Raw genomic sequence first — 22,064 nt, 5'->3', positions numbered from 1 at the left:
AGACATCAGTCCTTTGCTCTTAATATTTCTGAACCAGATGACAAAAAGGATGAACTAGGGTTTGTATTTCCTATCAAACATCACACAGATGATCTACAACCTCTATGACGTAAGGGACAGCCTTGTCTCCTGCAGATGCAGAGAGGAATGTGCTGAAAGTCAAATATAGAACCGTGTGGTGATATACTATTTATGATTTATTAAAGCTTACCTGAGGATTCAGAAAGCAAAGCCAGGCTCAAGCTATAGAGATCATGTAGTAGTGATGCATACCTTTAATCCCAGAACTCAGGATTAAGAGGGTAGATGGATCTCTGGGTCCAAGACCACCCTGGGATACTGGAGAGTAAATCAGAGCTCACATCTTTAATCCCAGAATTTAAGAGGTATAAAAGGTAGGGACATTCAGTGTCAGGAGTCTCTAGCCAAGTTGAGGACAGCATAGCAGTCTGAGTGAACCTGAGGAGCAGTGAAGTCGAGAACAGTTTAAGCATCGCCCCTTTGGTCTGAGCTGAGGTAGAGGTAAGAAAGAGCTAGTGGCTGGGCTGCTTTGCTCTTCTGATCTTCGGCTTGAAGCTTGAACCCCAATATCAGTCTCTTGGTCTTTTATTTATTGTGCTATAATTGATGCCAGCAAGAGCTAGTGGCTGGCTGCTCTGCTTTTCTGAATCCTCAGGCAAGTTTTAATAAATCATAAATAATATACCACCACAGAACCTTATTCTAGACTCACTGGATCACAAGGCAAGGTAAATCTATTGTTTAAATGAGGACACTGACTGGGAAAGAATAGATCCTGAAAGCTGGGATGGGTCATGTGGGAAGGCCGTCATGAAGCTGAGGACACCAAGACCCTGTGTTCTGATGAACCTCTCTTGATAGCAAGTGTGGTTCCCATAGGCAGGAGAGATGGCTTGGTGGTGAAGAGCACATAGTGCTCTTCCAGAGGACCTGAGTTCAACCGCTGGCACCCTTGTCAGGTGATTCACAACTACCTACAACACTATCTCCAGAGGATCTGATATCTCTGGACTTTGTGGGTACTCCTCTCCCACATATGCAGCATACATACACACACAATTAAAAATAAAATAAAATTTTAAAATCAAATAATTGATTCCTACCCCATAGATGGGGCCTCCATGTTTACCTGGGGGAAGTCTGTAATGCCCAAGGGAATTGCTATGACCTTTCCGGAAGTAGCTACCAGGCAGGACAATACTGGTTCCTTCCAGCACCACCCCTCCCTGTGGGTCCTACCTTGTTCTTCCCTTGCTGTGATAAACATCATGGACAAAAGCCACTAGGGGAAGAAAGGATTTATTTGTCTTACCTTTGGGTAATAGCCTATCACTGAGGGAAGTCAGGACAAGAGCTCAAGACAGAAACCAGGAGTCAGGAACCATGGAGGGATGTTTACTGGCCTGATCTCTGGCTCATGCCCAGCTAACTTCCTTAGGCAGCTCAAGCCCACCAGTCCAGAGATGCTGACACCCACCGTGGACTAGGCCCTCCCACATCCATTATCAGTCAAGGCAATCTCTCACAGATATGGCCATAAGTCAATCTGATTGAGGCAGTTCTTTAATTGAGGTTCCCTTTTCCCTAGTGACTCTAGGTTTATGTCAAGCTGACAATGAAAACTCACCAGCACAATTGTTTCTAGACTCATAGGTATACATGGGTCCTGGTACAGAACAGTATGTGACCCACAAGGATATGCACTATACTTGAGAAGAACTGTTTGAGTTCTCCATTTTAAAAAGACAGAAATGTAGTGAAAAGGAAATAATTTGAACTCATGTGGTAATAGATATCAAATGAGACTGAGAGGTAGGACAGGGTCAAACATAAAGTTGGATCAGAACAGATGTATCAGTATCAGAGCACTGAACACAGACCTGTGTATCTAATGATACAGCTTCAGGAATCACAAGGATGAAACTGAGGCATGGCGGTGCACTCCTTTATTCCCAGCACTTAGGAGACAGAGAAAGGAGATATCTGAAATTAATGCTATCCTGGTCTACAAACCACGTGCCAGGACAGACAGAACAGTATGGTGAACCCTGTCTTGAACAAAACAAAACAAAACAAAACACAACAAAGACTAGTTAGGTATTAGTTAATTAGTTAGTTGGTTAGTTAGACTCTGTGTGTGTGTGTGTGTGTGTGTGTGTGTGTGTGTGTGTGTGTATGTCTGTATGTGGTGGCCACAGAGAAAGAATCAGAAATAGGAGACTTTCAATGGTTTTAATGTAGAGGGGTGAATGAAAGACACAGGAAATTGAATATTCTAGATTGGATTTAACTTGTTAAGCTTGTTTGCCCACAATGGAAAGGTCCGGAAGGCTGACTTTCACAATGACTATGAGAAACAGACTTGGGTACCCTTCCACTGTCCTATGATTGCTCATCCCTGAAGACTGTACTGTACAGTGGGAACCAAAGCTAATCTATTGGAAAACTCAAATCAGTGACAGTCATTGGATTCCAGGGTGGCATGGACCATGTGGGGGCTCTCAGAAGGGACAGGCCCAGTGGCTGAAGTTACTATAATGGAGAGCAGAGGCTCAGCCAGTCTCAGCAGTCTGGCCAGTACAGACCTGTAGTGCTGGCTGATTGATCATGGTGTTCCTTCGGGGAAACAGATAGAACGTCTGCTAACTTCTTGCTTGATCTTTCTATGGAAAACTTCCAGGATCTGAGAACAAAAGTGTAACTTGAGTCATAAAAACAAAAGGTCAAAAAAAAAAAAAAAGGTCACAGACTCCAGCAGTTCCCAGACCTGAGCAAGTTTATGGATCTGAGCTCATGCATGAAGGGGAGGCCTGGTTCACTGCAGGAGAAATCCTGGGCACAATACCCATAAGGTTTCTTGTTGATCTTTCCATCCACCTTCCCCCAAGTGGACCCAAGACCCTTTCTCAGGTATGCTACACTGGAGAAGAGGAAATGAGCCGTGTGTTTAGGGCCTACTCAGAACTGGCTCTATATTGACAGATTCCAAAAGACTAGATCCTCATGGTGGCCCCCCAGACAGAGTCAGGACTTACAGAGGTAAGAAGATCCATAGAGTGTAGGTCTAGTCCATCTCACTGCGAGCTTATAGGTCCCCAATTCCATTCTGTGACCATTTCCTTAGATCTAGAAAAGAAAAAAGGAACAGATCTGCTTAGCCAGCAGCAGGATCCTTCAGTTGGCACATCCAACTCTCCTACTGGCCTGAGTCATTGACAGGAGTACCATAGAGGAAGATAGTGGGATCTGTCTCAGGTATTAACTCCAGTCATAGATTCCCTACTAGATGCTACCCAGCTGGGTGCATGAACATGTGCCCTGGTGGCTGGTATGTAGACAATGACTGGAAACACCTCTTTCCATACCCTTGTCCCACCATGAAGCCCATCAGAGTCAGTGTGCTTTCATCTGGCAAGGCCACCTTCCCCATCCTCCCTCAAAGTATCTGCTCCCCAGCCCTGGTTCACAGTTTGGTTCACAAGGACCTTAACAACATTTCTCTTCCTCCTCATTGTTGGCCTGTTGCACTGATGTCATGTTGAATGAATTAAGCAATTCACAAGTAGCAACTACTCACTTCTTGGTAAGACACTGGGTGGGTCAGAGATGGAAGTCAATTCAAACGAATTTCATCGTAAGATGTCTAGGCATGTCAAAACATCCTGTCCAGGGAAAGATAAGTTATTTTTCTTATCACATGACCCCCGCCCAAACCAAAAGAAAGCACAGCCTCTCATGGGCCTATCCATATTCCTTACTTGATTATGTTGTTCGGGCAACATACTAAGCAATGCATATGGTTCCCAACAGGAGGCAGCTCCCCAACAAGTTCAGATGTTCTTCCATGAGGGCTCTTTGACTCTCACAGAAGTGCTGGGACTGTAGTAACAGAGGCTTTGGTTTGACCCCATGGGGAACTAGCAGCAGACTGCCCCGCCAGATTGTGGAGTGAGGTCCTGTCCTTATTTGCAAATAACCACTTCCCTAAAGAGACGCTGCTCTTGGTTGCTACTGAGTATTCATAGAAACACGTCTCACACATTACTGTGCATTTTAAGCTGCCCATGATGAACCACATGTCATAAAGCTGGGTGTGTCCAGCAACAAGGTATCATCAGAAGGAAGTGAGCTATCTGATTGGGTCTACGTGGGCCCTGAAGGCACAGAGTAAGCATCAGGCAGAAGTGACCCAGATGTCACTGCTCTTTGCTCCTCCCAGTTGACAGCTTGTGGCCTCATGGAGAGTGTCCTATGACCAGTTAGCAGAATAAGGGATGACCTGTGTCTTGCTTACCAAGTTGTGATGGATAATTATATGTTAACTTGACACAGGCTAGAGTCATTTTGGAAAAGGGAACTTCAGTTTAAAACATGTCACCATCAAACTGGCCTTGACTGATGATTGATGTGGGTGGAGCCATTCCACAGGCAGTGGTGCCATCCTTGGGTGGATGGTCCTGGGTGGTATAAGACAGAAGGCTGGGCAACCATGAGGAGCAAGCCAGTGAGCAGCACTCCTCCATGGCTTCTATCTCAGTTCCTGACTCCAGGTTCCTGCCCTTTCTGAGTTCCCCCCTGATTTCACTCAGTGATAGGCTGTGACATGTAAGTATAAGATGAAATGACCCTCTTTCTCCCCAAGTTGTTTTTGGTCTTGGTGTCTTCTCACAATAGAAATCCTAAGTAAGGCATCAGAGTTATGTAGGTACACCCTACAAGTTGACAGCTGCAGCATTGCAGACCTCTTTGAACACCCTGACAGGGGTGAGGGGACCCTCCCAGATGGCAGAGCTTTGTTGGCCAGTGAACTATGCTATGTCCTTTGCTTAGGAAGAGAAATGGCTAGACCTGGATTATAAACCAGTTATTAAACTATGTCTAGTGGTTTTACTGAATGAGTAGGGACTTTGAATAAACTTGATTAGAAAATGTTTGGCAAAGAAAGTTGGGGAAGAAATACAAGCAAGGAGCTGGGATACAGCTCAGCTGGAGCTCTGGTGTACTTTCCTCCATTACTGCAATAAACACCATGACCAAAGGCAACTTATGGAAGAAAGAGTTTATTTTCCCTTACAGTTCCAGAGGGATAAGAATCCAGCATAGCAGGAAGGCATAGCAACAAGCAGCATACATGGAAAGACCAGATCTTTAACCATGGAAAGCTGTAAGCACAATGCAGAGAGAGTGACTTGGAAGTAGTACAAGGCTATAAACACTCAAAGCTTATCTGCCCCCTCCAGCAAGGCTGCCCTCCTAAGCTTCCCCACACAGCATCACCCACTGGGAACCAGGTGTTCAAATGCTAGTGCCTGTATAGGACACTTCTCACTCAAGCCACTACAACTAATCTGGGTGGCCAGTGAGCCCCAGTGACACCCCCACCCTCATTTCTGTCTTTTCAGCACTGGGATTATAAGCAGACACCAGGATACCAGAATTTTTTTAAATGTGGGTTCTGGGGATTGAATTCAAGACCTCATGCTTTCAAAGCAAGTACTACCAACTGAGCTGTCTCCCCAGCCCTAGACTGGTAACCCCCAAACAGAAATTTGTCTCTGAAAGGATGAGAAGTTGAAGATCGAGAAGACCTGTTCCTCCCAGATGGTACCTCCCTGCTGTGTCCTAGCACGGAAGAACAAGTGGACACATCCCTCACTCCTTCTATAAGAACATGGTTCCCATTTGTTAGGGTTCTGCCCTCCTGTAAATGAGTCACCTCCCAAAAGCTGGTATAAAGCATCATGTTTGTGGTCAGCCATTTTAACCTCAGGGATACTGCATTGCCTCTAGGAAAGGAACACACTTGCCAACAAGTAAAGCATGGCCTGAGGCCACATCCATGTCATTCATGAGTCTAACGCTGTCTCCACCACTCTGAAACAGCTGGCTTATAGCCTGAAGATAAGGCACAGCACCAACTGGGTGGCAGTGCCTAATAGAGCTGAGGCAGAATTCTCCAGAAGGCTGAATGTTCTCTGACTCAGTGTCCCATGTCCCATACTGTTTCTCCCATAGTCATGATTCATGGGTCCAGAAATCAAGGGGTAGGTATGGGAATGGAACCACTAACCACCACCCCTGGAGACCTAACAGCAATTTTTTCCTGTTTGTACAACCTTATGCTCTGCTGGCCTAGAAATCTTGTTTCCAGAATAGGTAGCACTTCTGCAAGGAGGTTCGACATCGTCTTGAACTGGCTGCTAAGATCCCCCTTTCCCCTCCCCTACTCCTCACAGTCAATCTGAGTTCCTCAGGCTGAGGAGAAGTTAGGATTGGTAGAATGTCTGACCATGGCTACAGGAGAGATCTGCAGTTCAGGGCTCCCTTAGGGTGTCCCTAGTGTCACCGGGTTAAGGTCAATAGGAACACAAGAACTCACAGGCCAGGGAAAAGTGTAGGTTACCTGCCAGTAAAAACTAAGCAGCCAAGGACAAATGTGCTGCAGAAAGGGTGGTGGAAGAAGGCATTTCCTAATGCTAGCTAGGGTGATGTGACCAGAGACATCTGCAAAGAGTGCAGTGGTCACAGCACTTCCTCTTTTTTTCCCCTTTTTTTTGCCGGGGTGGGGAGGGGGCTTTCAAGACAGGGTTTCTCTGTATTGCTTTGGAGCTTGTCCTGGAACTCTCTCTGTAGACCAGGCTGGCCTCAACCTCACAGAGATCCACCTGCCTTTGCCTCCTGAGTGCTGGGACTAAAGGTGTGTGCCACCAACACCCAGTCACTCTAGCACTTCTTTTTTTAATAATGTGTCTAGAGAGATGTAACCGCAGTTAAGAGCCCTGGATGCTCTTGCAGAGGACTTGATATGGTTCATAGTACCAGTGTGGCAGCTCACGATTGCCTGTAACTCCAGTTCCAGAGGATCCAACATCCTCTTCTGGCCTCCATGAGAACGACACACATGTGGTACAAAACACCCATGCACATAAACTAAAAATACATTTTTAAAAAACCCTTCAGTTTTTTGCTGTGTAGCTGTAGCTGGCCTGGAACTCATTATGTAGACCCAGCTGGCCTTGAAATCACAAAGATCCATCTTCCACTGCCTCCTAAATTCGGGATTAAAATTGTGCACTACTACACCCAGCAAACTTATCTTTTTTTCTTTTAAAGAAAGTGCCTGTGGGTATATAGTCCACATGTGAGGAATCAGAATGTTTCCTTCATGTTTCTTCCCTAGCTTATTCCTGAATCATGTGACCCCTAGTCTTTGAATTATATGGATGTCAAGGAGAGAGCAAACATCACCTAAGGACTACACATTCTCCTCTGGGGAAGGGTTCAAGGGATGCTTGGGATACAGCACAGGTTTGGCTCATGCTTTGTAGAACCATGGCCTTGTAGTCTACTAGGAGACAAAGAGGGACTTAGGGAGATGTTATAGGGTAGTCATGTGGCCCTAGCTACATCACTGTGAATATATCCTGTTGACATGGATGAACTTGGCAGTTAAGAGTGTCAGCCTGACTTGGGTTGTGGACTGCTCAGATAGATGAAAAAGCACTGCTCTTGAGTTGGTCTCTGGAGGTTTTTCTGGAAGATACTGAAACTTGAAAAGGTGGCTATGGGGAAGACCCACCTTAACCAATGTGGGTAGCACCATCTGAGCAGCTGAAAGTCCTGATGGAAAACAGTGAAGTTCTCCCCTCCCCTCGCCTCATCCTCCTGGCATAATTCTGTCCCTGGATGTCAGACCTCTGGGCTCTCTGGGAGAGCCAAGCATCCAGGCCCTTCACTGACAGACCTGACCCCTGACTGCAGGCCTTCAAGCCTGGGTTTTGTATTAGTTTATTGGCTCCCCTGGTTCTAAGGCATTTAAAGTTGGGCTGAACCTCAGTAGCTGGTCCCCTGGGTCTCCAGACCACACATGGGACTCATCATGGGACTTCTCTGTATCTACAACCATAGATGCCAATATCCCTAATAAGTTCCTCTCATCGGTCTCTGTGTCAGGGTGGAGATACAGTAAATGGAGCAGGCCTCTGTACACTCTTGACCCTCCTTACTAGAGATGCTCCAGCTTATAGGGTTGCCTCATCTGAGTTCTTGTCCCTTCTGGGAGGCATTCCAATGACTGATAGAGGGACAAAAGGACAATACCTTTCTCTCAGTTTCTGGTGCCTCCAAAGGGCTACATCAGCTCCAAAGGTACCCTCGGGCCATCAAAGCTAGCTTGAAAGTCATCTCCACTCTTATAACAGTGCAAGTTCATGGTGTACAAGGATCCTGTCCTAGGCAGGTGCTGTGGGACTGTCAGGCTAGGGACCCAAAGCCTAGGGTCAGAACCTAGATACTATTATGGGCAGGAGCCTCCTTATAGGACAGGAAAGCATGGATCCTGGGTTTCCTAGATGGAGCACGAGGAAGCAGAAGCCTCTGATCTGGCTGGAAAGACAGATGCCCACAGAGACATGCAGGCCTGTGGATCCACCTACACCATGGGCCCTTCCTATCTCAGTCCATGTATCATCTAGGCACTGAGTTAGAGACTGAGATAGAGAATATTCTACCCCACCAGATGCAGTGTCTGCACCTAGTATCCCCACTTGATGGTGGCATTTGGGGTTCAGAAGTGTATGCATCCTGCAGATGCTGATTCATAGTACCAGCTGGCCTTACTGTGATTGACCTAGTGTGCAGTGGGTCTTGGCTTAAACTTGGGACAGCCAGCATTATACCATCCCCTGGCATGCTAGAAGGAGAAGGATAAAGTCAGAATGTGGACTCCTTGCTGGATCCCCATCCTACACCACACCTGGAGTTCAGCCCCTCCCCCCGGACCTCTCTCTAGTGGCCTCTGAATCTGTGTCTCCTTTCTTCTCTCTCTTTCCTTCTCCCCATAGTGCACTGTCATGAGGCTTTTGAACCACTCAGCTTCCTCATTGCCCACCTGGGCTGCAAGAAGCTGCTATTAGACCAGTTGTCACCTCAGCCTTTCCCAGTCCCTGCCAATGTCCTTTGCAGAGTCTCCCGATTCTCTTATCTGCCACAAAGATTGGACCTCTGAGCCTTATTTAATATTTTTTCTCTCTTAATTACTTAGTATTGATCTGGAAACCAGAGCCCAGTTCCACTGCAAAAAAAATTAATAGCAGGCAGTACTGATGGCTATTTCTTTTCCTTAATGTTAGATCCTGGCCCCAGCCATTCCCCCACCCACTCGCTGGTTGGTACTGAGGCCTAGCCCCACCCTCCCAGTCACACACTCCCTTTAAAGCACCTTCCCACTTCCTTCTCCCACAGCTTAGCCCAAGTTGGTTTGGTCATTCATTCATGCTTGAGGAAATGAGAATCAGAGACAGTTAAAGATTCTGGAACTTTCTCCCACGGCGTCCACACTTCCTGGCTTTCCCCTGAGTATTCCCAGCTGCTTCCTTGCTTTGAAAGGTTTTCCTTCAATCCAGACTTCAGGTTCTTCATTGAGTAGACCCACTCACCTTCTCTCTACATTCTACTCCATCCCGCAGTGGCCTCGCCACCCCAGTCCCAGTGACCCCTTGACCTATCAGGGTCTAGGCTGGAGGTGAATAGGGGACACACTTGACCACCCACACCTTCTTTACCTAAGCACTGTGCACTTCTTCGAATCTCCTCTTGCAGTCTCTCCGTGGGAACTTCAGAGTCCCCTTCAGAAAAGCTGGCTTCCCATGTGTAGCCTGGTCACACGGAACTCGGTGAGCAACTGAAGTCAACCGTGGGTATAGCTTGTCTAGGCAGCCCCTGGTAGAGTCTAAACAGTAAGAGACAAGATCAGGAAGAGCCCCTGTGACAGACCAAAGGTCCTAGAGTCTCAATGTGCCCTCTATGTTCTCAGTAATACAGCCTGGAGAAAGAGGGGCTAAGGCTATGTTTAGGGCAGCCTGACTCTGATCAGAAGGGGGCTGGGCCAGGTGGGTACCTGCCCTGTGTGAGCCTGGTCACTGCAGAGGCAGGAGATAATTTCCCAGGCTGTCCCTAGGCTCCAATCCCTCCCATCCATGGTGATGGTACAGAGGTAGGAGTCAGGTTGCTGGGCCTTCCTAAGTTTGCATTCCACAGGAATGGAGGCACCAAGAACAACACAGCCAGAACTGGTCACTCCTCAGAACCCTTCTTTTCTCAGGAGATGGGTCTTAATAGGCTACTACTCCCAGGGCTGAGCAAAGATTCCTGGGTAGATAGTGAAGGTGACCCTGGCTTCACACTAGCAGGCAGCACTACTGGGGTCTTAGCACAGAGTGACACTGGAAACATAAGGCAGGAGTAGCCCTGTAGGCTGAAGCTCCACCCCCAGCCCAGACAGTGAGCCATCTGACCCTCTCCTCAGGGACAGGGCCTCCTCTTGCTGGCTCAGTCCAGATTTCCGGATTCCACTGCCTACGAGGAGAAGTCCTGAGGTGGAAAAAATATGAAGCTCTGACCAGCCCTCTCTACCTCAGAGAACTGTGTGTACTTGGCCAGGCTATTGCCCTGGGCCTGTACTATCCTAGGAAGCAAGGGTCCCACAGTAGGGGTGCAATGTCTGGTCAGTCACAGTCAGGGTCACAGTCCTCCAGAGGCCAGCAAAGCGTTGTTCTTCCCACAGCTGCAGTAGCCACCCCACCCCTAAGGAATCCAGAAATTGTTGCTGCCTTCTTCCTCCAATAGCGGGACTGAAGGGGGGTTGGGTCCCTGCAGCTCCTGGGGAGACTCATCCTGACCCACATGTGACCTCTACAAGCTCCCTGAGAGTTGAACAGATCCCACATCTCAGTGCTCCCAGCACATGCCAACGTGCTCTCCTGGGCTCAGCAAGTCCAGGGCTCCCAGCACAAAGCCAGCACCTCACGGCAAACTGTTCCATGCACGTGTGCAGGCCAATCACAGGCAAGCTCACAAGCCCTTGGCACTCACAGCCTGTCATACAGGGCCCTGCCTTGAGCTCCCTTCCCTCCTGACTCTGAAGGCTTGATGGTTTGGGCCTTTTGAAAACCTTACAAGTTGGGGCTGTTTGTTATCCCTGAGGCAGGAAGGTCTCCCTTGCTGGTGACCTCTTGACAATCTCTGTCCACAAGCCAGCCACTGATGGCTCTTCCTGACCCTGCACTGCTGCCCCTGTGGATTTCTCTGACCCCCTGCTGGTTGTCCACAGGGAACACTTAAAAAGCACAGTCCAGAGCCTGAGTCTCTAGGGTCCCTAGGGCCAGGCTCAGACTCTAGCCTTTCCTCTCACTCCCTTCCCATGCTTCTGGTCTGGGGTCTTTGTCTACATGCTAACCAAGTGTCGGGCATAGGCCTCAATTATGTTTCTGCTTAACCACTCAGCCACCACTGCTGGATAGGGATCACTTTTTTCTCACCCACTTCTGGCTCGTCTAAGTTCCCTGAGTGGGTGACAGGTCCTTTCCTGGTCTACTAAATGTGATGACCAGAATGAGAAATGACTTCCTGTTTTAGTTTGTTTTCTGTTACTGTAATAAAACACCATGATGAAAAATCAACTTAGAGGAAGAAATTGTTTACTCGGCTTATGCTTCCAGACTGCAGTCTATCGAGGGAAAACTAGGCAGGAACTTGAAACAGAATCCATGGAGTAATGTTGCTTGTTGGTTTGTTTGCAGACTCATGTTTGGCTAGCTTTCTTATATACCCCAAGGCTACCTGCCTAGGGAATGGTGCTGCCCACAGTAGGATGGGCCCTTCTTCATCAACTATCAAGACAGTCCCCCATAGACATGCCCACAGGCCAATCTGATCTGGACAATCCTTCCACTGAGATGTCCTTCTCAGGTGACTCTAGGCTGTGCTAAGTTGACAGTTAAAGATAACTAGGTACAATGTCCACACAGGACTCTAGGATTCAGAACCCTTGGGAAGGAGAGCCTAACCTCTATGTAATAAGCCCTAAGCATCAGGACACAGTACAAAAAAGTCTGGGTCTCTGAACTCCGGCAGAACTAACTAGAGAACTCCCAAGTATGCTCTGCAAATCAACCCCAAGGCATCCTGCCTGCCCGGCTCCTACTCCTCCTTTCTCAGACCAGACCAGCCACCTGCTGTGGAGGCCCACCTGATCTGTGTTTGGAGATATTTCAGATCTTATGCAGCCACGATTCATCTACCATAAAAGCTTCCCATGGATAGACTGGAGTCCATGTTCTCAGTAGTCAGAAGTGTGCAGCCCAAACCACTGCCTAATCATAGATCACTTTCATACCCCAAAGATGGGCTGCGATCTCTCAGGTACCACCACCCTCTAAGCTCCAGGCAATGGCAAGCCTCCCTTCTAGTGCTATCATTCTGCCACTATTAATTTACATACTCTCAGCACTTTTAAAGTTTTAATTATTTATGTTTTTACATTCCAATCCCAGTTCCCCTCCCTCCTCTCCTCCTGCTCCCCTCACCTTCCCCTCACCCAACCTCCCATCTGCTCCTCAGAGAGGGTATGGCCTCCCCTAGGAAGTCAACTAAGTCTGTCCCATCACCTTGTTGAAGCAGGACCAAGCACCTTCCCCCACCAGTAAGCACTTTTTTTTTTAAGACAGTGTCTCTCTATGAAGCCTTAGGTATCCTGAAACTCTCTATGTAAACAAGGCTGGCCTGGAACTTAGAGATCCACCTGCTTCTGCCTCTCAAGTACTGGGATCAAAGGCGTACACTCTACACCCGACTTTCCTCAGCACTTTAAAAGGAAGTGTTGAATACATGGTCTTTCACACCCAGCCTCTTTCGTCAACAAAACATTTAAGGGCTTTGCTTTGTTTTAGGGTCTTACTTTATAGTCCTGGTTGGCCTGGAACTTATGGAGATCCCCCTGCCTCTGTCTTCTAGGTTACAGGCATGTGTCACCATACCTGACTCAGCATTATCAAGGCTCATCAGAGCTATCACATGTATTATAGCTTCCTTGATACTTTGTGGTCTGGACAATGCCATGTTGACATGTCACATGATGGGTATTCTTGTTGTTTCTACTTAAGTGTGTGTGTGTGTGTGTGTGTGTGTGTGTGTATTTGTGTGGAAAGAGGCAGGGTTTCTCTGTGTAACCCTGGCTATCCTGGAACTTAATTAGTAGACCACACTGGCCTTGAACTCAAAGACCCATCTGCCTCTGCCTCTGCCTCTGCCTCTCTAGTGCTGGAATTAAAGGTGTGTGCCACCTCACCAGGCATATTATTTTATTTTTATGTATGCATTAGGTTCTCTAAGAGAACAGAACTGATACAATGAGTATATATTAATATATATTTAAAGGGAATTTATTAGAATTGTTTACAGATTGTGGTCTGGGTAGTCCAACAATAGCAGTCTCCCAGTGGAAAAGCCAAGAATCTGGTAGTTGTTCAGTCCACAAGACTGGCTGTCTCAGCAGTCCCAATCTGGTGGTGGAGTCCTGGAGGATTCCTGAAGAGATGTTGGTCTTTGCTACATGCTGGAATCCTGAAAAAGTAGGTTCTAACACAAGCCAAGGAATGCCTCACCAACAAGACAGAGAGAGTGAGGGAAAACAGGGGGGAAAAAGTAAGTTTCCTTCTTCCACGTCCTTTTATGTGAGCTGCCTCCAGGAGGTGCGGCCCAGATTTAGAGTGGGTCTCCCCACCTCAAACGATCCAATCAAGTAAATCCTTCACAGGGATGTTCAACTACTTGAGTTTCAGGTGTCCAGATGTAGTCAAGTTATCTGCCAACATCGGTCATTATAAAGTGTATGGGTGCTTTGACTTCATGTATGTGCATCATATGCATGCAGTATGCAGGGCCCATAGAGGTCAGAGAGGACATTAGAACCCTGGGAGCTGGAGCTACAGGGCATTGTAGGCCACTGGCTGAGGTGCTGGGATCCAGACTCAGGCCCCCATGACTGAGCACCATGCCCTCTTAACTGCTGAGCCACCTCACCAGCCCTGGTTCCACTTTTTGGTTATGATGACAAATGCTGCCATGAAAGTACATGGATCCATTTCTGAATGGGTGTGTTTTCATTGACCTTGGGAGAACAGGCACATGTTTCTACATATGGGTAAATACATGGACCAAATTTCTTGACTCTCAATCCCTTCAAGACAAATTCAGATTCATTTGGGGGTTTCCGAGGTTTTATGATAATAGAGACTTTCCTCTCATGACAGTACAAAGACAGCTATTTGTTGAACAACAGTCAGCTGTCACAGGTTACTTTTAAAAATGAATCTTTCCCTTGAAAGCTTACCATCTTCTGCTGTGGATTATGTTCATTGTTAATAAAATGCTGATTGGCTGGTAGTCAGGCAAAAAGTATAGGTGGGTTGATCAGATTGAGGATGCTGGGGGAAAGAAGGGTGGATGGAATCAGAGAGATCCTAACCAGTCTCCAGGAGAACAAGACATGTTATAGGATAGGTAAAGCCACGAGTCATGCGGCAAAACATAGATTAATAAAAATGGATTAATTTAAATGGAAGAGCTAGTTGGTAAAAAGTCTGAGCTATCGACCAAGCATTTATAAATAATACTAAGTGGTATAAATAATATTATTTATACTCTGAGTGGTTATTTGGAAGTGGCTCCCGGGCGGGAAAACTCTGTCTACAATCTTCTTCTATTCCTATCACACATATACAGAATTACATAGAGTATGGATAGAGTATGGTGACCACAGTTACTGGAAGTTCAGCCCATATTGTGGTCTCTATTTACCATGTGGGTAGAGAAGTGAAACACTTTGGGTATCTGGGTGCTTGCATACCTAGAGAGCATTACTGAATTTAGAGTCATTGCCTGAGTCCCAACAAGCCAGATTTGTCTACCCATTCTTCATAAGCCAGCTAAAAAAGCCAAGTTAAGGGGCTAGAGATAAGGTTCCGTATTTATTTATTTATTTATTTATGTTTTTTGGGTTTTTTTTGAGACAGAGTTTCTCTGTATTGTTTTGGAGCCTGTCCTGGAACTCGTTCTGTAGACCAGGCTGGCCTCCAACTCACAGAGATCTGCCTGCCTCTGCCTCCCAAGTGCTGGGATTAAAGGCGTGTGCCACCAACAACTGGTCAAGGTTCAGTATTTAAAAGAGCTGCAGCTTTTTCAGAGAACCTAAGTTTGATTCTGAGCATCCTTGTGTAGCATGATAAATAACTGACCCAGAGACAGATATTGGGGTTCAAGCTTCAAACTGAAGATCAGAAAAGCAAAGCAGGTGGTCACTAACTCTTACTCTACCTCAGACTGAAAGGTGACCCTGGTTCCACCAAATCTCAGACTGTAACCTCTCCTCAGTGTAGCTGGAGAATCCTGATGCTTCAATGTCTTCCAATCCTCAATGTGCCTGGAGAATGAATCCCTGATGCTGACTACTGAAGACCCTGCTCCTATCTTTTATACTCCTCTAGTGCTGAGATTAAAGGCGTGTGATCCCAGCTGCTGAGATCATCTTTGTGTGAGCTGTTTCTCTTTAGGAATGGATCAGTCTTGTGTAGAACTAGGTAGCCTTAGATTCACAGACAACTGTCTACCTCTTAATCCTGATTACTAGCATTAAAAGTGTACCTTCACCTCCTAGCTTCTGGCTGCTGGGATTAAAGGTGTGTATCACCACTGCCTGATATCTATAGCTTGAGACTGACTTAGCTTTCTGAATCCTCAGGGAAGCTTTAATAAATCATAAATAATATATCACCACAGCCTTGCCAGACAGCTCACAACAACCTGTAACTACAACCCCAGAGACTTCTACTGGCCTCCACAGGTGTGTTCAAATGCATGGGCCCCGCGCGCGCGCACACGCGCACACACACACACACACACAGAGAAAGAGAGAGAAAGAGAGCATGCACTCACACAAACACATTTACACATAAATAAAATGAAAACAAATCTTTTTTAAAAGAGACAAATTAATAAGCAGAAAGTGGGGGGGGGGGGAGATTTATCCAACATGGTTACATTGGGAAAAAGGACGGAGAGATCCAGAGATGCCCTGCCCCAAGTCCATCTTCAGGATCCTGATGTGAGGTTAAGGTTAAGAGAGCTCTGGTATGCATAACTAAGCAGTCCTGATCAAGGTGTGGGCCCTTGGCCCATTATTAACTCTTCTCCAGGAGACAAAACTCTCTTCTGGTTGTTCTACCACTTCAACCTTTTCTTCTCCCAGCATATTTCTGGGAAAATCCTAATTTCTTTCGGTCCATTGTCTCAGTAATCTGATAGCCAAAGAGAGGAGCAGAATGCTCATTCCTGCCAAGGCATTCCTTGGCCTAATGTTTGGCTGAGTTCTGGGAGCATGACAGATTTGCAAATATGGCTTTCAATTCCCTTTTCCTCAATAGAAATATCTTGCTAATACAATGTTTGGAATTCCCTTTTTAGTACAAATATTGCTGTGACAAAATACCTGTCAAGACCAACTTGAGGAAGGGGTTTATTTTGGCTCTTGGTTTGAGGATCGTGGCAGGGAAGGCATGACAGCAGATGGTGAGGTGACTGGTCATGTCCACTCACAGTCAGGAAGCAGAGAGATGAATGCTGGTGCTCATCTCACATTTTTTATACGAAGCCCATGGAATGGTGCCTCTGATTTTTTTCTTTTGCTGCTTGTGTGTTTGATCTTAGAAAGGAAATTGGGTTTAACACAAGGTCACTAAGACTTATTCTTTCTTTTTTAAAAGTAGAATTTCATCCTGGCTGTCATAGAACTTGCTCTATAGACTGGGCTGGCCTCAAACTCATAGATCTGCCTGCCTTTGTCTCCCAAGTGCTGGGATTAAAGATGTGTACCACCACTGCCTGACTTAAGATTTATTTTTATTTAGTTAATTTTTAATTATTTTATGTGTATAGGTGTTTTGCCTCCAGGCATGTCTGCACATTATATGCATGCCCAATGCCAATGGAAGACACATGAGGGCCTCAGATCCCCTGGAATTGGAGTTACAGGTAGCTGTGAGCTACCATGCGGGTGCTGGGAACTGATCCCAGGTCTCTCTGAAGAGCAGTCAGTGCTCTTAACCACTGAGTCATCCCCTCTAGCCCCTAGGTCTCATTTTGATCATAATGTTGGCAGGTATGATATTTGATAGATTGGCCTTGGTTTTTCTGTGTACAAGGATGGCTATACCAGAGCCATATGCTAAGAAGAATTTTCCCTATTGAGTTGTGTTGTCCTCTCCTTTAAAACCAAAGATCTATTTATAGAATTTCAATTCTATTTATCCCATTGATCTCCATTGCTACTGTGTTGGTTAATTTTTGTTTTGTTTTGTTTTGGTTTGGTTTTGTTATTTTTGTCAACCTGATACAAGCTACATAGGAAGATGGAACCTCAATTGAGAAAATCCCTTCATCAAACTGGCCTGTAGGAAAGTCTGTGGGACAATTTCTTTATTAAATATGGATATGGGTGGTGCCACTCCTGAGCAAGTGGCCCTGGGTTATATAAAAACCAAAGTAAGCAAGGCATGAGGAACAAGTCAATAAGCAGCACTTCTCCATGGTCTCTGCTTCAGTTCCTGTCTTGGCTTCCCTCAATGATGGACTATGATTGGGATGCATAAGCCAAATAAACTTTTTCCTCCTTGTAGTGGACAGTTGTATGTCAAGTTGACACAAGCAAAAGTCACTTGAGACAGGGGGAATCTCAGGTAAGAAAATACCTCCTTAAGATCAGGCTGTTAGGCAAGCCTGTAAGGCACTTTCTTAATTAGTGATTGATGTGGAAGGGCTGGGGCCATCCCTAGGCTGGTCATTCTGCATTATATAAGAAAGTAGGCTGAGAAATCCATGAAGAGCAAGCCAGTAAGCAGCACCTGACCGTGGTCTCTGCATCAGCTCCTGCCTCCGGGTCTCTGTAATGTTTTGAGTTTCTGTTCTAACTTCCTTTGATGATTAACAGTTATATGGATGTCTAAGTCAAATAAACTCCTTCCTCCCCAAGATGCTTGGGTCATAATGTTTCATCACAGCAATAGTAACCCTAACCAAGACACTCCCCAGATTGAGTTTGATCCTGGTATTTATCACAGCAATATAAAGCAGACTAAGATAGCTATACTTGCCGGGCGTTGGTGGCGCACACCTTTAATCCCAGCACTCAGGAGGCAGAGGCAGGCGGATCTCTGTGAGTTCGAGGCCAGGCTGGACCGACAGCCTCCAAAACAGAGAAACCCTGTCTCATAAAACCAAAAAAAAAAAAAAGATAGCTATACTTATACTGTTTCTCTGTCTCCCCACTTTGGGAGACAAGGTCTCATGTAGACCAGGCTGGCTTTGAACTCCTGACTCTCCTGCCTTCACCCTTTAAATGCTAGGAATACAGCCATGTTATACCATACCCGACCTTAGAACTACACTCTCCTGACTACTATAGCTTTGTAGTGTGAATCAAGAAGTTTAAATCCTCCAACTTTGTTCTTTTTCAAGGTTGTTTTGGCTATTCTGAGTCCCTTGCCTTTCCCTGTGAACTTAGGATCAGAGGTTGGCAAGAAGGTTCAGTGGATAAATGTACTTACTGCCAAGTTTGATGACTTAAGTTCAATTCATAAGACACACATGTTGGAAGGAGAGGACCTATTTGTCCTTTGACCTTCACACACATGCCATAGCATGCATGTATGCACATACACACATAGTAAATAGAATGTAATTTTTTAAAAATCTAAAAGAAAAAAGCCTTAAATTTAGAATCAGTATGTAAAAAGCCAGACAAATTCTTTAGTGTTACTACCTGAATGATAATTTTGTCTTTGACCCGTGAAAGTCAGATCCTTTCCCACATAGTTAGATCCCTAGTTTCTTCCAAGTCTGCAAGAATCAAACATGTCCCTAAGTGACTCCATCCCTTGATGTGTTGTTCTTTCTGCTGCTATTCTAAATGAGATGGGCTATTCTTTCTGCTGTTATTCTAAATAAGATGGTCATTTAGACTCCATTTTGAATTGTTCACTAGTAGTCTATAGAAATATGTTTGTCTTTTGTATGTTGATTTTATATGTGCCACATTGTTAAACATATTTACTCATCCAAGTATTAATTTTCTTGTTGCTGTGCCTAAAATATCTGACAAAGTGACTTAAGGAAGAAAAGATTCACTCAGGCTCACAGTTCAATGGTACATTCCACAATGGCAGGGAGGACATGGGTTCAGGGATTTGAGACAACTGGCCATATTACACCAACAATCAGGAAGCAGAGAGATGAACTTTGGTGCTCAGTACACTTTCTGTTTTTTATGCACTCTAGGATCCCAGCCCATGGATGGTACCACTCACATTTAGGGTGGGTCTTCCCTCTTTAGTCAACGTAATCTAGAAACTCGCTCACAGAGATGCCTATAGGTATGTCTCATAGGTGACTTTAAACATTTACCGGCACACTGTCCTTTTCCATGGTACTATGTCCTTTTCTGTGGTACCATTTCCATCTTGCTGAATCATCCTGCCTAGAACCCTCGGGAGAAATTCGGAGACTGTCTTGTTTGTTTCATTTTGTCTTGTCTCCGACCTTTCCGGGTGAGAAGTCTCCAGTCTTCCTTGGGAGGACATAGGCTTGGGACTTTTATAAATCTTGAGTCCTTCCTCGGGTCTAGAGGACAGATCCCCTTCTACTGCTGGTGAATGAGGTACTATACCAGGAGAGTGTGGCGTTTGGAGAGTGGAGGACTGTGTTTCTTGTCTCTATGGAGATGCTCAAAAGAGTTTTGCCTGGCACTGCTCTGGTTGTTTTGGAATGCTGAGCTCTTTCAGTACACAGCTGTCTTGCTCCCTGACCTGCATATGAATCTCTAGCAAGCAGAAGTGACAGTGGCCAAGATCCTCACTTGAGCAAGCTCTGCATAAACAGTCCATTTGGGTAATCTTCATGAGTTTTAGGAAACTGAGAGAGTGGCTCTGCAACAACCTCCCCCTACCTCCTGCCAAACACACACAGCAGGAGTCCTCTGTGGAGTGAGTCACAAGACCCTGGGACTCGGCCAAACAGGACTTGACCTTGAATTTCCTACAGGCCAGGCCCTGCTCCAAGTGACAAGGACATTTTGCCCTAATGCACCTAGAGATACTCTGCAGCATCTCTGTCACACTTGGGGAAACTGAGAAGTCAGTACAAAGTCACACTCATAGGAGAATTTTTGAGACAAGCCCTGGCTATGAAGGCCTGCTCTTCCTACCTTCCCACACCTGCTGGACCGGGGAAAGCAGGGAAGAACCTCCCATTCCAGGCTTAGGTTTCCTCTCTCATTCCCTAACACCACTCATCTGCCTTCATCACGGGGTCTGAGAGCCAAGAAAAGAGATATTGCCAGGCTGAGCTAATCACAGGGGCCCTTCTTTGATGCACTCTATGGGTACCTACCTGACACATGTCCTACCAAGCTGGCCTCTTGGTCTCCCAGTGTTCTCATAGCCAAGCCGGTGGGATGTTAGGCAATGAAATGTGGTGCTCACAGGTGCAGGTCCTGCAAGGCGGCCCCCATATACTCTTGCAATTAGTCCTCTCGGCAAGTCTCCTGGAGCCTATGGGATTGCTCCCTACCCCACCCCATCAATTGGGACTGAACGAGCCTAAGTCTGTATTTTGTCTAACCCAGATCTGTCAGGCTTTCTCCTGCCTACATCTGCTCCTGGGCTCAAGAGAGCTTCCTTTCTGTGCCTTGCCCTGGAATGGTTCTCTCAGCCCTAAAGGCTTTTCAGGTGTGAGAGTCTAGACTTAGCTCCTCTAAGACCCACAGTGCAAGTCAACTGCTATTGTGTGACATTTCCCTGGGGAGATGCCATATGAACACCTATTCACTGACAGCAGTGAACTAACAGCAGACCTAGGAAAGATCCACCAAAGTCCAGCTTGGTAAATCAATCAGTTGATTGGGACTACTTATAAGAGTACGGATGAGGGGTTACTTACAGGATCAGAGATAACTCAAAGGCAGCTGTATCACCAAAAACACCAGCATGGGTGATGGCTCACAAAAGCTGGAATCCTGGAGCTCTGGCATGAGCATGGTCAGAGCATGGGCTCTCTTCCTGTTCACATGTCCTTGGGGAAGAAGCGGCTTTGTAAGTTTCAGGGACTTCTGAGACTTGTTAGTTGTTCACTTCCTAGTCTTAATACCTTCCCTCCAGAATGTGATGTTTTAATTTGAAGGAAATTGCTCCACAAAAAACTCACCACCATGATTGATCAAGCATTCTGGAAACTCTCTTCTTGGCATTGATGTGACCAGAGCCTAAAAGTCCCAAAGAGAGTGGCCATGGCTCCTAGGCTGCCCATAGCCAGCAATTGGAGCAGTTCCTGGCACACAAAGGAACCCACTAAAAACCTAATGTATTACACAGTACACAGAAAAACAGCTACCCTGCATGACCTTCAATGTTCATCCCCCACTTTGGGCATGAGGTATCCCTATCACTGGAGATAGTGGAGAGCTGATGAGAGAGCAGGTGCCCAACTCTGCACATGCAAGGATTGTTCTTTCCTCCTTTAAACAAAAAGAATACTCATGTAGTCCGTGGTGGAGACTCAAAAGACTTTTATTGTGACATCACTTTAGCACTGGTGACTCAAGTTACTTTTATTGTGACAAAACTTCAGCCTCCAGGAACTATAAAGGTAGGCATAATCCTTTACTGTAGTAGCTATGCCAGTCTGCTACAAAGCCAAAACAAATGCACAAATTAACCCTCAAGAAACCTACTAGCCTAGAAGAGTAGATGATTTCAGAAGAGTAGCTCCACTCAGGAAGCTACTGGCCAAAGGTCAGGTGTTCATGTAAATCACACAATTCAAATTTTAGTTCTTTAGACTACTGGGCACGGTGGCCCACACCTATAATCACAACATTTGGGAAAGCAGAGGCAGAACTCTGTGAGTTCTGCAAGAACCTGTCTCAAAATGAATATACATATTCCTTTGTAAACAAACTTCCACTGCCCTGTAGCCAGAGGGATACCAGGGGTGAGCCCCACCGGGAACTGGAAATGTTGGGTCTTGAGAACTGACCCTTCCATAGTCCCCAGTGGGTCCCTACTGATAAAACAGCCAGGTTGTCCTCCAGTTTGGGGAGGTGGTGCCAAAAAGTTATTCCAGTGCAACTTTTTAGCACTGGAATATCATCTATGGTG

The 22,064-nt window shown here is 46.0% G+C and overlaps 1 long non-coding RNA gene across 1 annotated transcript; it reads right to left on the bottom strand.

The window, feature by feature from the left end:
* Positions 1-655: 655 nt before the first annotated feature.
* Positions 656-21,398, bottom strand: LOC106020962. The gene is made up of 5 exons (XR_001196347.3): positions 20,848-21,398; positions 9,585-9,751; positions 3,599-3,683; positions 3,057-3,147; positions 656-2,704 (listed from the first exon to the last, which is right to left on the bottom strand). It is a non-coding gene; the product is annotated as an uncharacterized LOC106020962 (long non-coding RNA).
* Positions 21,399-22,064: the final 666 nt, after the last annotated feature.

This window comes from Mesocricetus auratus, unplaced genomic scaffold (genome assembly GCF_017639785.1).
Source record: "Mesocricetus auratus isolate SY011 unplaced genomic scaffold, BCM_Maur_2.0 Super-Scaffold_4256, whole genome shotgun sequence".
Lineage (NCBI taxonomy): Eukaryota > Metazoa > Chordata > Mammalia > Rodentia > Cricetidae > Mesocricetus > Mesocricetus auratus.
This window is presented reverse-complemented; position numbering and strand designations above follow the sequence as displayed.